General features: G+C 33.2%; 1 long non-coding RNA gene across 1 annotated transcript; it reads right to left on the minus strand.

Annotated features, from left to right (window-relative positions):
• Nucleotides 1-4341: 4341 nt before the first annotated feature.
• LOC127083161 (uncharacterized) lies at nucleotides 4342-5178 on the minus strand. The gene is made up of 3 exons (XR_007788334.1): nucleotides 4888-5178; nucleotides 4685-4780; nucleotides 4342-4588 (listed from the first exon to the last, which is right to left on the minus strand). It is a non-coding gene; the product is annotated as an uncharacterized LOC127083161 (long non-coding RNA).
• Between the last annotated feature and the right edge of the window lie 7011 nt (nucleotides 5179-12189).

Below are 12189 nucleotides of genomic sequence, written 5' to 3' on the forward strand. Positions count from 1 at the left end.
GGTTGTTGGGTGTATATGGTAGGATGATGGTGTGAGGTTGATCGTTGGGTTTGGGTGGGTTGACATTGTTCTTGGACGGGGATTTATTGTTGGGCGTATGATGACAAAGCTAGTTGGTGTGGATCAATCAAATACCTTGGCTCAGACACAAATTATGGCATTGTAACCGACCTAAACCATGCCATATAATGTTGAGTTGGTCTAGCATCCTGTATGTCTGGTTCGTTTAAGATGTGTTGTCGTTGATTCCTCCAATAACGACACGTCTCTTTTGCGAAGTCTCTCCAGTCAAAATAATCCCATTGTGCATCGACTCTTTGTTGATGTCAATCTCCCTAACACGTCGGAGGTTCTGGAATTTGTTGTTGCATACCGAACTGCAGTTTTACACGGTCACTCTAGAGCATCTCCACAGTAGTGAACCGGATAATTGGTGTTTTTCCAATCACCTTTGCCCTAGTTAAAGGGGAGACAACTGAGGGATGGAGTTTTTTTCCTAAAAAATCTTCGATTGCACGTTGCTCCTCAACCTAACTTATGTTTGATCTCTGACTGGCACCGTTCAATAGCGAGTGCCTACAAAAACATTGATAATGGTTGGCAGGATCCTCCGTCGACGCATGTCTACTGCATTAGACATATCGCTCAAAATTTTATGCGAGTGTCAAAGACAAAACATTGCGGAAGAAGGCTGTCAACGCAGGTTATGCATTAACAAAACCTTCTTTCAAACACTACCGCGAAGATATCAGATTGTCAAACGTAGATGCAGCACGGTGGATCGACAGTATTCCATTGGAGAAGTGGACTAGGGCATAGGACAACGGTCAATGTTGGGGCCACATGACAACAAATCTTGTGGAATCAATGAACTCTGTCTTCAAAGGCATTCAAAACCTACCTATAACCGCTTTAGTGCAAGCAACATATTTCAGGCTAGGGGCGTTGTTTGAGACTAGACGTTCAAAATGAAGTTTAGTGTTACAATTTAGGCAGTTATTTAGTGATGCTTCAATGAAATTCATTAGACACGAAGCTACCAAAGCCAACACACACGTGGTCACGGTGTTTGACGGTACTAAAGGTTGGTACAGTGTTGCTGAGTCCATGGATCACAATGAAGGCATGTCGAAGGGACAATATAGAGTAGAATTAGATAGAGGTTGGTGCTATTGTGGAAAGTTCCAAGCCTTTCGTATGCCCTTCTCCCATGTCATAGCAGCATGTTCAAAGGTTCGACGAGATCAATCCTACTTACTATCCGATGTTTACAAAGTCATAAGTCTGCCCAATGTTTACAAAATTAGCTTTTCAATGGTAGCAAAAGAGGATTATTGACCTGAATATCAAGGGGACATTCTCTGGCATAATGAAGTAATGCGAAGAAAGAAAAAGGGTCGCCCAAACAACACCCGTATTCGAACCGGAATGGATATGACGAATAAAATGGTTCGATTATGTAGTTCATGTCGCCAGCCTGATCATAATCATACTAACTGTCTCAGTGTTGGAATAAGCACAATAAGATAATTTTAATTGTACCTATTTTGTTTTATATTAAAAGCAATATTTATTTCATATGATAACTTTGTGAGGAAATATCATAACAAAATAATACAACACATAAACAACAACACATAAACAACAACACAACAGACTACAATAAATAAAATACCATTACTATAACTGTGCGATTATAACCATCAAAACAATTTTGAACATATTATACATCATCCTATGAACGTCTCTGTCAGTCTTAATATCCATTCATACACGCACTTCTTCATTTTGGTTGAATGTGGACTCAAGCCATTAAATTCTTCTAATCCTTTCATCCTCTGCAATTTCTCCATCTAACCAACGGTTCAACGTCCGATTAAGAAGTTCAAATGATTATATATTCCAAAGTCGAATCTTTATCGGAGGCTGCACTGCTGAAAAGATTAAATCAACATTTCTCTTGTGAATGTATTCAGACATGATTAAAGAACACAAAATTGAAGGAGATTGAAGGAAAATGAAAGAAAGTGGAAGGAGGTAAGAAGTTGTCTGAAAAAATATGGGATATGTGCATGGTATTTATAGATGAACTCATGCATGCATACACCAATGTCCTAGGCGCCACACACACATGACACAAACACACATGCATGCGCCAGATGCATAGGCGCACACACTCAACCACACATGCATGTGCCAGCTCCAATGGCGCATAAGTGCAATGGCATTGCAAGCATGCGTCAACTCCAATGCGTCAACTCAGTAGGGAAAAGTTGTTATTTTGGTAATTAATTTGGAAATTTGGTTATTTTGATATTTAAATTGAAAAAAGTGGTTATTTAAAAAAAATCTGATTTTCGTATGTATCATTAATACTAATTTAATTTCCCTTGGAAAATTATTATTTTACTCTTCATCTTTTTATCTGATATCTATCTCCTAGTTCAATGGTGAGTAACTTTTTATCTTTTAATTCATAAAATTTTCTTCGATAAATTAGTTGTTTTCTAATTTTCGAATTCCATGGTCTCTTTATGAGCCATAAATATTCATGAGTGAAAACTAAAATAGGATGTGAGTCGCACCTCAAAATCAGGGTCGTGCAAGATGTAAGGCAAATTAGGCATTAGTCTAAGGCAAAAAAAAAGTTTATGCCCAAAACAAAATATTTATTAATACTAACTATTAACAAATTTTAACTGATTAAAATAAAATAATTTAGAATCTCTCTCTTTCCTAAAAATTAGTCAATCAATATCATCTTTTTTAAAATTAAGCAATATCATAATTAATGTCATTTAAGATACATTCACTTTTTAGACTTCATTGTTCACGTTTTTTTTCATCTGCTCATCTTTTATTCATAAAAAAATTCTTCTTCTCCTTCCCTTGAAATCTATTGTCTATTGATCAAACTTTGTCTTTGCGACTCAACCTCTTCTCAATTCCCTAACTAACGTCTCTCACTTTTTAGACTTCATTGTTCACGTTTTTTTTCATCTGCTCATCTTTTATTCATAAAAAAATTCTTCTTCTCCTTCCCTTGAAATCTATTGTCTATTGATCAAACTTTGTCTTTGCGACTCAACCTCTTTGAATTTGACATCGTCTGGATTCTGAACGCCATAAACTGGATACATCCCGGGCGTCCCACGTACGGAGCGTCGGAGCCAATTCCAGGTTCCAATTCCAGGTTATATCGTTATGTCTATCGATTATCCTTTTCTATATTTATTTTAGGGTTTAGTTTATTTTGATTTCTTTAAATATTTAGTTAATTTTTTTATTTTGATTCTTTACAAAAGAAAATGTCAAATAGAAAGTATGAACCTGGTTATGAAAAATTGAAGAAAAAATGAAAAGTTGAAAAACTAATTGAATCTCAACGTGGTGGTCTTGATAAATTTGTTGTTGTTCATAAAAAGGAGGTAGAAGCAAGTTTATTAGGTGAAAATGTGATAGAACAACCACCGTTAGATAATAATGACAACAAGGACGGAGGCATGTACAAAGAAGTGGGGTTTAATGCTCCCACTATCTTTTAATACTTGTATATGATTAATATTATTTTTTATATTAATACATACATTTTAATTAAAATATGTACATGTTATGTAAGTTTAATTAATCTAAAATAAAGACTATTACATGATCCATTCAATAAAAATGACATAAATTTTAACATCTCTTTAATATTGTTTTTGTAGTTCTCTTTAATTATATAATAATAATAATAATAATATTATATTATATTAAAATTTAAAAGCACTACGCCAAATAAGGGAAAAGAGGGCGCTTATTTTGGCCTATAACAGCGCTTTTAAGCGCCCTCTAAAGTGGCGCTGGCATAGGTAAAGACAGCGCTTTATTTTCCTGGAGAAAGCGCTGTCTAAAGTGGCCCTTTAAGGGCCACATTATAGTGCGCTTTCAGAAAAAAGCGCCCTCTGGAGTGGTCCATAAAGGGACACCTTAGAGGGCGCTTTCTGGAAAAAGCGCCCTCTAAAGTTGTCAATGTAAAGTGTTTAGAGGGCGCTTTCAGGAAAAAGCGCCCTCTAAAGTTGTCAATGTAAAGTGTTTAGAGGGCGTTTTCTGGACAAAGCGCCCTCTAAAGTTGTCAATGTAAAGTGTTTAGAGGGCGCTTCCTACAGAAAGCGCCCTCTAAAGTGTTAGTTATTTTAAAAAAAATTGTTTGAAAAACAGTGGATATTTAATTGGTAACCTGTTCGCATGCTGCAAAAGTGTAAAATTCATATTGATTTCATCCTTTAATCCAATGTTATACACCATTAATCCATTGATATATACAACATGAATCCATTTATATACAACATTAATCCTCCATATATACAACATTAATATATGATTCTTTGATCAACAATATACAACAACATATTCATGATTTAGTAAAAGTACAACAACAATATACACCATATATACAACAACAGCATACAACAACAACATTCCATACATATATGTACAACAATATACAACCTAGCTATATGATTCTTTGATCAACAATGAATTGACACAATTCATCCTTCATTTCATCCAAATGAGCTCTTGAGTAAGATTTGTATTCCTCAAAGTACTACAATTAAGAGAATAAAACATATTCATGATTTAGTAACAAATTAGATGAAATATCCGATAATATTAAAATAAACCCTAAGTTATTATTCCATACCATTTTTGGGATGTCTATACGATTCAACGCAATGATATCTCTCATAAATCTCAATACAAAAAATCCGCAATCGACCGAATTATTTTGCTGAGGACACTACACAGAAAAACAAACAATATATATATAGTTAATTTCTTACAAACACTATTATAAGCAAAAAAACAAACACTATTATAAGCAAAAATAAGATACTTAATATATACCTGAACTCTGACCCAGGTAATGTCCTTCCTATTGTGGTAATTCTTTTTCGATCTAAATTTTAGTATTGCCCTAACAAAATAAAAACGTATATTGAGATCAATCTGACAGACATAATTAAATATACAAATACACACGAATATTTAGGGGAATTTCACTTACGCGTCAACCGTCTTCTTCATACTCGGATATTTACTCCAATCACCCGATAATGAATCGAGATAATATACAATTAGTCTCGAAAGATCCATAGCAACCAACACCCAGTGACCACTATAAAATAAAACAAAAATTTAGATGCATGAAAATTTTCTACGTAAAAGATATACATAGATTAGAATGAAATTATTAGAAAGAAAATCTAACCCGTTGCCAGAATTAAACGGTAAAAAATACATACTGGGTGTAGTATTATCGCCGGCCGCCATGAATCTATCGACTAGTTCATTCTTTACGGATGTTGGATTTTTCGTTATAAGCGTTGTGTTGATACGGGAAGCAGCAATAAAATTGAATCGGTTACACAATTCAGTTCCCCACATCAATGTTACATACATATACCTTAAATAGAAACATAATAAATATTAGACTATTCATTGAAATGTGTAAATAAATTGTTCAACTAAGTAAATAATAGATTGATCGGAGTACCATATGTATGTATGAATGACAGCGATGTCCAATTCTTCGTGTTCAAAAAGTTGTTGCATGTCCTCCTTTGCAATTATTTCGGAATGAGCAAATCCGAAAACACCTTCATCAAAATCTACACTACGGATGGCGCCGTGTATAATATCGGACTCTTCCACCATTTTCTCAAGACGCATCATAATTTGAGATTTTGTCCCGGACGTCGTTGGAGGAATATCGTTACCAGCTTTTTTCAACTTTCGACCGGGAACCTAAAAATCCATATAAATTAAATCATGACTTTTTGTGATGCAACAGAATCGTTGCGTATATAATTCAATGGGTATATATATTTGTACCTCTTTTTGAGATGCAACCGACTCGATGCGTCTTGAAATCCCTTTACCAGCTTTATGCGTGGGTCTTGTAGGAGTCTAACATTACCATGTAATAAGGATTGATTAAATATCATAATTGTAGCTGAATTGAAATGTGAATACTAAATATTCATAATCATTTAGAACATATATACCTCGGCATCTGGGAAAATTAGATCTGACGGCCATCCAACAAAGGATCCGACTGCTTCTCGCATCAACGTTGTCTCTGAAACAACGTCAGGTAATGGTAGAAGCGCGTCGGTATCTAATACAAGGTCAACCGAAACTTTCATATATCCCACCGGGAGGGGATTATGGTGAAGTAATTCACCCGAAGTGTTGTGCACTTTTCCCTTGCCAACCATGCGATAAGTTGGTGACGATAGATACAGCTGACAAGGTGAAATGCCCTAAACCAATAATAAATATTATTGTTAACATGTATATGTGTCAAGTAAAAAAGTGCTATTTTAATTTCATAATAACATATATAATTATCTCGGGAAATTTCGGTTGACAATTGATACTAGCTCGGTCACTAGTATCTTTTGCCTCGGAGGCGCACCTTTCCTCTCTATACCTTGCATTCTCGTTTTGCAGTTGGAGTACTTGTGCCCTTAACTCCGCCAAGGTCTCCATCACCTCTTTGTTGGTAGGATTTTTTGTTTTTGGTTTTTTATAAAATGACGACGGAGTCACACCAAAACCCTTACCTCTCACACGACCGGAATACTCAGGAACATTTAGTACTCGACTAAGTACGCTCCTGCAATCCTGTACCTCGGTTGAAGGTAAGGTTTGGGATAAAGTCTCCTGAAATATTATTAGAGGAGATTAAAAATGAATTATATGTCTAACAAAATTTTCGATATAATTAAAGAAATAATGTTACATATACTTACACATTCGTCATAAACATTTTGGACCGCTTCAACGACAACCCCATCCTTCCCAACCCGAGCAGCCTTCCATAATACGTGCTCCGGAAGAGATGTTGCGTCACTTTTCTCCTCGGCTAGCTACACATTGAATTAGATTATAAGATCATCAATTATAACATATTGTGACAATGTATAAGCTCATAGCATTTGAATATACTCACAATTCTTTGTTGTAACCGTGCATATCCCGTACGCCCTTTTTTGTACGGATACGCGGGTTTTGATGCCCTTTTCCGATTTTTGTCGCTTACTTCCTGGATAAAAAAGTTTAAGGCATATTAGAACCAAGTAACTTAACAATTGTATAATACCATAATTAATAGACATTACATGGAATTTTTCGTTTCTTCGTTTGGCGACAAAGTTATCCCATTCATCGGCTGAAATAATCTCGGCATACTTCATTGGCCGTTCTGCTTCAACAAATTTTCCTTTCTCATCCTTGAGAAATTTGTTGGACAAAAAGGATCGAAATCCTCGGAGTCTTTTTCCGGCCAATTGAATACAATATTTTTGCCGGCTTTCATCGATGTGAAAGGATCTCTAAAAAACATACACATGGAGTGTGTTATTATAAAGTAATATTATAACAATATATGGTCAACAAATAGTCAACAAAAAAAACATATAACAATATATGGTAAGTACCTGTATCTCGGACCATATTTTTTCTTTGCCAACCTTCAAGTCCGGACTTCTCCAATTATCACATGTAATCGGAATATGTTGTCGAACAAGGAAACCAATGTAACTTGCCAACATTGAACCGTTAGGCTCAATTAGTTGGTCTTCAGCACTCCAATGTACTTCAAATTTTACACCCTTGTCTCTTGCACGAATGATTGACTTCATAACAGTCAATCCTCGTTTGATTTCTTTTTCAACATTGTTACGTGATCCATTCGCGTCATGGGTATCGTCTTGGTTAGCCATTTTATCTGTAATATAGAAATGATTCAATAAGACCCAAGTAAGACAATGATTCAATACGTGAACACATTCATATACCTTCCATTTCTCTCATGTTACAACAATCTAAACTCTTTTTTTTTATCATTATTGAATACAAACTCACACACACCTACTGCATGCAAAAGACCAATGCAAACTTATGGTGTTTGGAACATGAACAAACTTGCATCCATAATCATCAAACTTCCAAGCACAAGCTCAAACACACTTCAAATGATATCAGTTTTCAATCAGAAATAAAAAACTCAGTTTGCCCTAAACAACATTAATCAACATAATGCACAAAATGTAAAACTAAGTTTAGAAAATGCCCTAATCAAACACATGAAGAAAGTGAACGGTAACGATGGAGAAGAGAAATACCTTCAAGGTGACGGTAACGATGGAGAAGAAAGTGAACAGTGACGGTGGACGCAGATAACTCAGTGAACGTGAACGCAGCAGCAGAAAAAGGCGACGGCGACGATGACGGTGAGGGAGGGAGAACGAACGGAGGACGAGAGTAATCGCAGTAGAGAGTAATCGCAGTAGAGAGAAAACCCAGTTACGTAAACGAAATAGCTTATAGAGAGGGAAAATAAAGAGACATGCAGTATATGTTATAATTTTAATGTTTACTAAAGGGGACCTTAGAGGGCGCTTTTGTAAAAAAAGCGCCCTCTAAAGGGGGCCTAAGAGGGCGCTTCTGAAAGCGCTCTTTAAGGCTTTCCAAAAGCGCCTTCTAAACTGGAAATGTACATGGACTTAGAGAGCGCTTTTTTAAAAGCGCCCTCTGAGGGCGCTTTCACTAAAGCGCCCTCTATTGTTGTCCCTCCATTTCCTCATTATTATTTTTTTGGCTTCACTTTAGAGGGCGCTTTGTTACAAAAGCGCCTTCTAAAGGGGGCCTAAGAGGGCGCTTCTAAAAGCGCTCTCTAAGGCTTTCCAAAAGCGCCTTATAAACTGGAAATGTACATGGACATAGAGAGCGCTTTTTTAAAGGCGCCCTCTAAGGTTACCCTTAGAGGGCGCTTTCAATAAAGCGTCCTCTATTGGTGTCCCTCCATTTCCTCATTATTTTTTCGCTTCACTTTAGAGTGCGCTTTGTTACAAAAACGCCCTCTAAAGTGCGCTGTCTATTCCAATAGTATGCTCCTTATTTTTTCTCTTCACTTTAGAGTGCGCTTTTGTAATAAAGCGCCCTCTAAGGGGCGCTGTCTATTCCAGTTTTTGGCGTAGTGAAGTTTAAAATTATAGTAGTATCAATTTTTTTATATAGTTTAAAATTTGCATATTGTCATGAGAGTTATATTTAAAATTGCTAAAATTTTAATTGTTTATAATTTTTACGAAGATAAATATCTTCAAAATTTAATGTGGAATTTTGTCTCAAAATATTATATTTTTACTTTTTTTTAATCTTAGAATAATTATAACTTTTGAGTATTGATATAATATATATTCATTATTATATTTTTATTTATTAAATCTTAATTTATATATGTTAACTATAATTAAAAAAATATATTTTGATCAATAATATTAATTTTATCCTTAAAGTTAAATAGGAAAAATATTTATATAAATTGTCTCCTTTATTAAAAAGTTCTGGCTCCGTCACTGACTGACAATGGTGTAGAACAACCACCTAGAGATGATACTGACAATGGTAAAAACGTGATAGAACAACCACATATAAATAATATTGACAACACTTCTAGTCATAATTTTGATCAAGAACTAGAAGATAATATTTTAGAAATAGGAGTAGAAAGGAATGTTGAGTATAATAACACTTCTAGTGAAGTACCTACAAATATTTATGACCTGGGACTATGGAAAAATATTGATGGAAAATTTAGAGATTTAATGATAGAAAATGGTCATATCAGACATGACAATTTTCAATATCCAAAAGATGAAAATAAAAGATATTTCTATTCATCATGCTATCAACGAACACTGTCAATGGAGAAAAATATGATAGAAAATGGCTAGTTTATTCTAAATATTTAGACAAAGTGTATTGTTTTTGCTGTAAGTTATTTGGTTCAACAAATGTTAGTCAACTAGCAAATGAAGGGACTAAAGATTGGAAGAATCTTGGATCCAAGCTTAAGAGTCATGAAACAAATCGTGAACATATAATTAATATGACCAAGTGGATTGAACTAGAAAAGAGATTGAGAACAAAACAAAAAACTGATAAGCATTTACAAGAACAAATTAACAAAGAAAATGAACATTGGGAAAAGATTCTACTTAGGATTATAACTATAATCAAATATCTTTCTAAAAATAATCTTGTTTTTCGTGGAACAAATGAAAAGATATATGAAAAAAGTAATGGTAATTTTTTGAGTTTGATTAGATGCTTGCGGAATTTGATCCAATTATGCAAGAACATGTTAGGCGCATAAAAAATAATGAAACTCGTAATCATTTTTTGAGTAATACCATACAAAACGAGCTTATAGAAATGATAGTCTTCCAAGTTAAAAAGTCAATCATAGAGAAAGTTAAAGATGCAAAATATTTTTCTGTTATTCTTGATTGTACTCCTGATGTAAGTCATCAAGAATAAATGACTCTTATTTTTAAATGCGTTGATACTTCTAAATTTCCAATTAAAATTAAGGAGTATTTTTTAGAATTTTTAAAAGTTGATGGCACATAAGGAGAAAGTCTTTTTAATGAGTTTGTTAATGTTTTAAAAAAATATGGTCTTAATATTGATGATATAAGGGAACAAGGTTATGATAATGGTTCCAACATGAAGGGTAAAAATCAAGGAGTGTAAAGAAGATTATTAGACATAAATCCTAGAGCATTTTATACATCGTGTGGGTGTCATAACTTGAACTTAGTATTATGTGATATGGCTAGTTCCGGTCCTAGAGCTATTTCTTTTTTTGGAGTTCTACAACGTATTTATTCTTTGTTTGCTTCATCTACCAAAAGATGGAAAATTTTGTAAGATAATGTATTTAAATTTTCTGTTAAATCATTATCTCAAACTCGTTGGAAAAGTAGAATAGATAGTATCAAAGCTATTAAGTTTTAAACTCCAAATGTAAGAGGTGCTTTGATTGAATTATCAAAAAATTGTGAAGATCCTAAACTAAAAAGTGAAGCCATGTCTTTAGCAACTCATGAACTTGAAAATTTTGAATTTTTATTAGGAATGAATATTTGGTATGATATTTTGTTTTCGGTCAATTCTGTTAGCAAGATTCTACAATCAAAAGATATGTATATAGATGTTGCTATAGATCATTTAAAAGGTCTTATCACTTATTTAAACATTATAGGGAAAACGGGTTTGCATTGACTTTAGAATCCACAAAAAAAAATGGCCATCGAAAGGGATATAGAGCCAAATTTTTGTGAAAAACGTAAAATTCATAGAAAACCTTATTTTGATGAAAATACTAGTAATGAGATCACACATTCACCTGAAGAATCTTTTCGTATTGAGTATTTTTTATACATATTAGATCAATCAATTAATTCTATTGAGACAAGATTTGAACAATTTTTATAATATGAGACTATTTTTTATTTTTTATTTGATTGCAAAAAAATTAAAGCTTTAGATGAGGATGAATTAAAAAAAATATTGTAATAATCTGAAAAAGTTCTTAAGGTTTAATGAATACTTTGATATTGACGGTCTTGATTTATTTTCAGAATTGAAAGTATTAAGAGAAGTGTTAAGAGAAGAAGTTCGCACATCAATAGAAGTATTGAGTTATATTAAAACTTTAGATTCTTTTCCAAATGTTTACATTGCATATAGAATTTTATTGACAATCTATATAACAGTTGCTACTGCTGAAAGAAGTTTTTCAAAATTAAAATTGCTTAAATCATATCTAAGATAAAAAATGTTACAAGATAGATTGAATGAGTTAACCATTTTATCTATTGAAAATGAAGTGTTAGAATTGTTTGATTATAAAACTCTGATAAATAATTTTGCAGCAAAAAAACTAAAAAATTAATATAAAAATTGATATTTTATATAATATACTAATTCTCTTTAAAATTCTTATAAAAAAGGATCTCTTTAATATTTTTGCTTAAGGCCCCAAAATATTTGTAGACGGTCATGCTCAAAATGTAAATATGTAATTTAAGAAAATCATTCATAATTAATAGTTTCAATTTGATTTTTTTGTTTCCTATTATTTTATCTCTCTAATTTTATTTCAATCAATATTTGATGGCAATTGGATTTTAATTTTTCCATCATCCTGAGTGATTTGTATGCTATAGTATCTCTCCTTGAAATCAAAGGTGTTTTTTTAAACTCCTAACTTTTTCTCATTCCATTCGTCAACTTAGTTACATGAACAATTTTTTTAAATCCTTTTTTATTAGTTTTGACTTCTACAAAACA

The sequence above is a fragment of the Lathyrus oleraceus genome, chromosome 5, assembly GCF_024323335.1.
Source record: "Lathyrus oleraceus cultivar Zhongwan6 chromosome 5, CAAS_Psat_ZW6_1.0, whole genome shotgun sequence".
Classification (NCBI taxonomy): domain Eukaryota; kingdom Viridiplantae; phylum Streptophyta; class Magnoliopsida; order Fabales; family Fabaceae; genus Lathyrus; species Lathyrus oleraceus.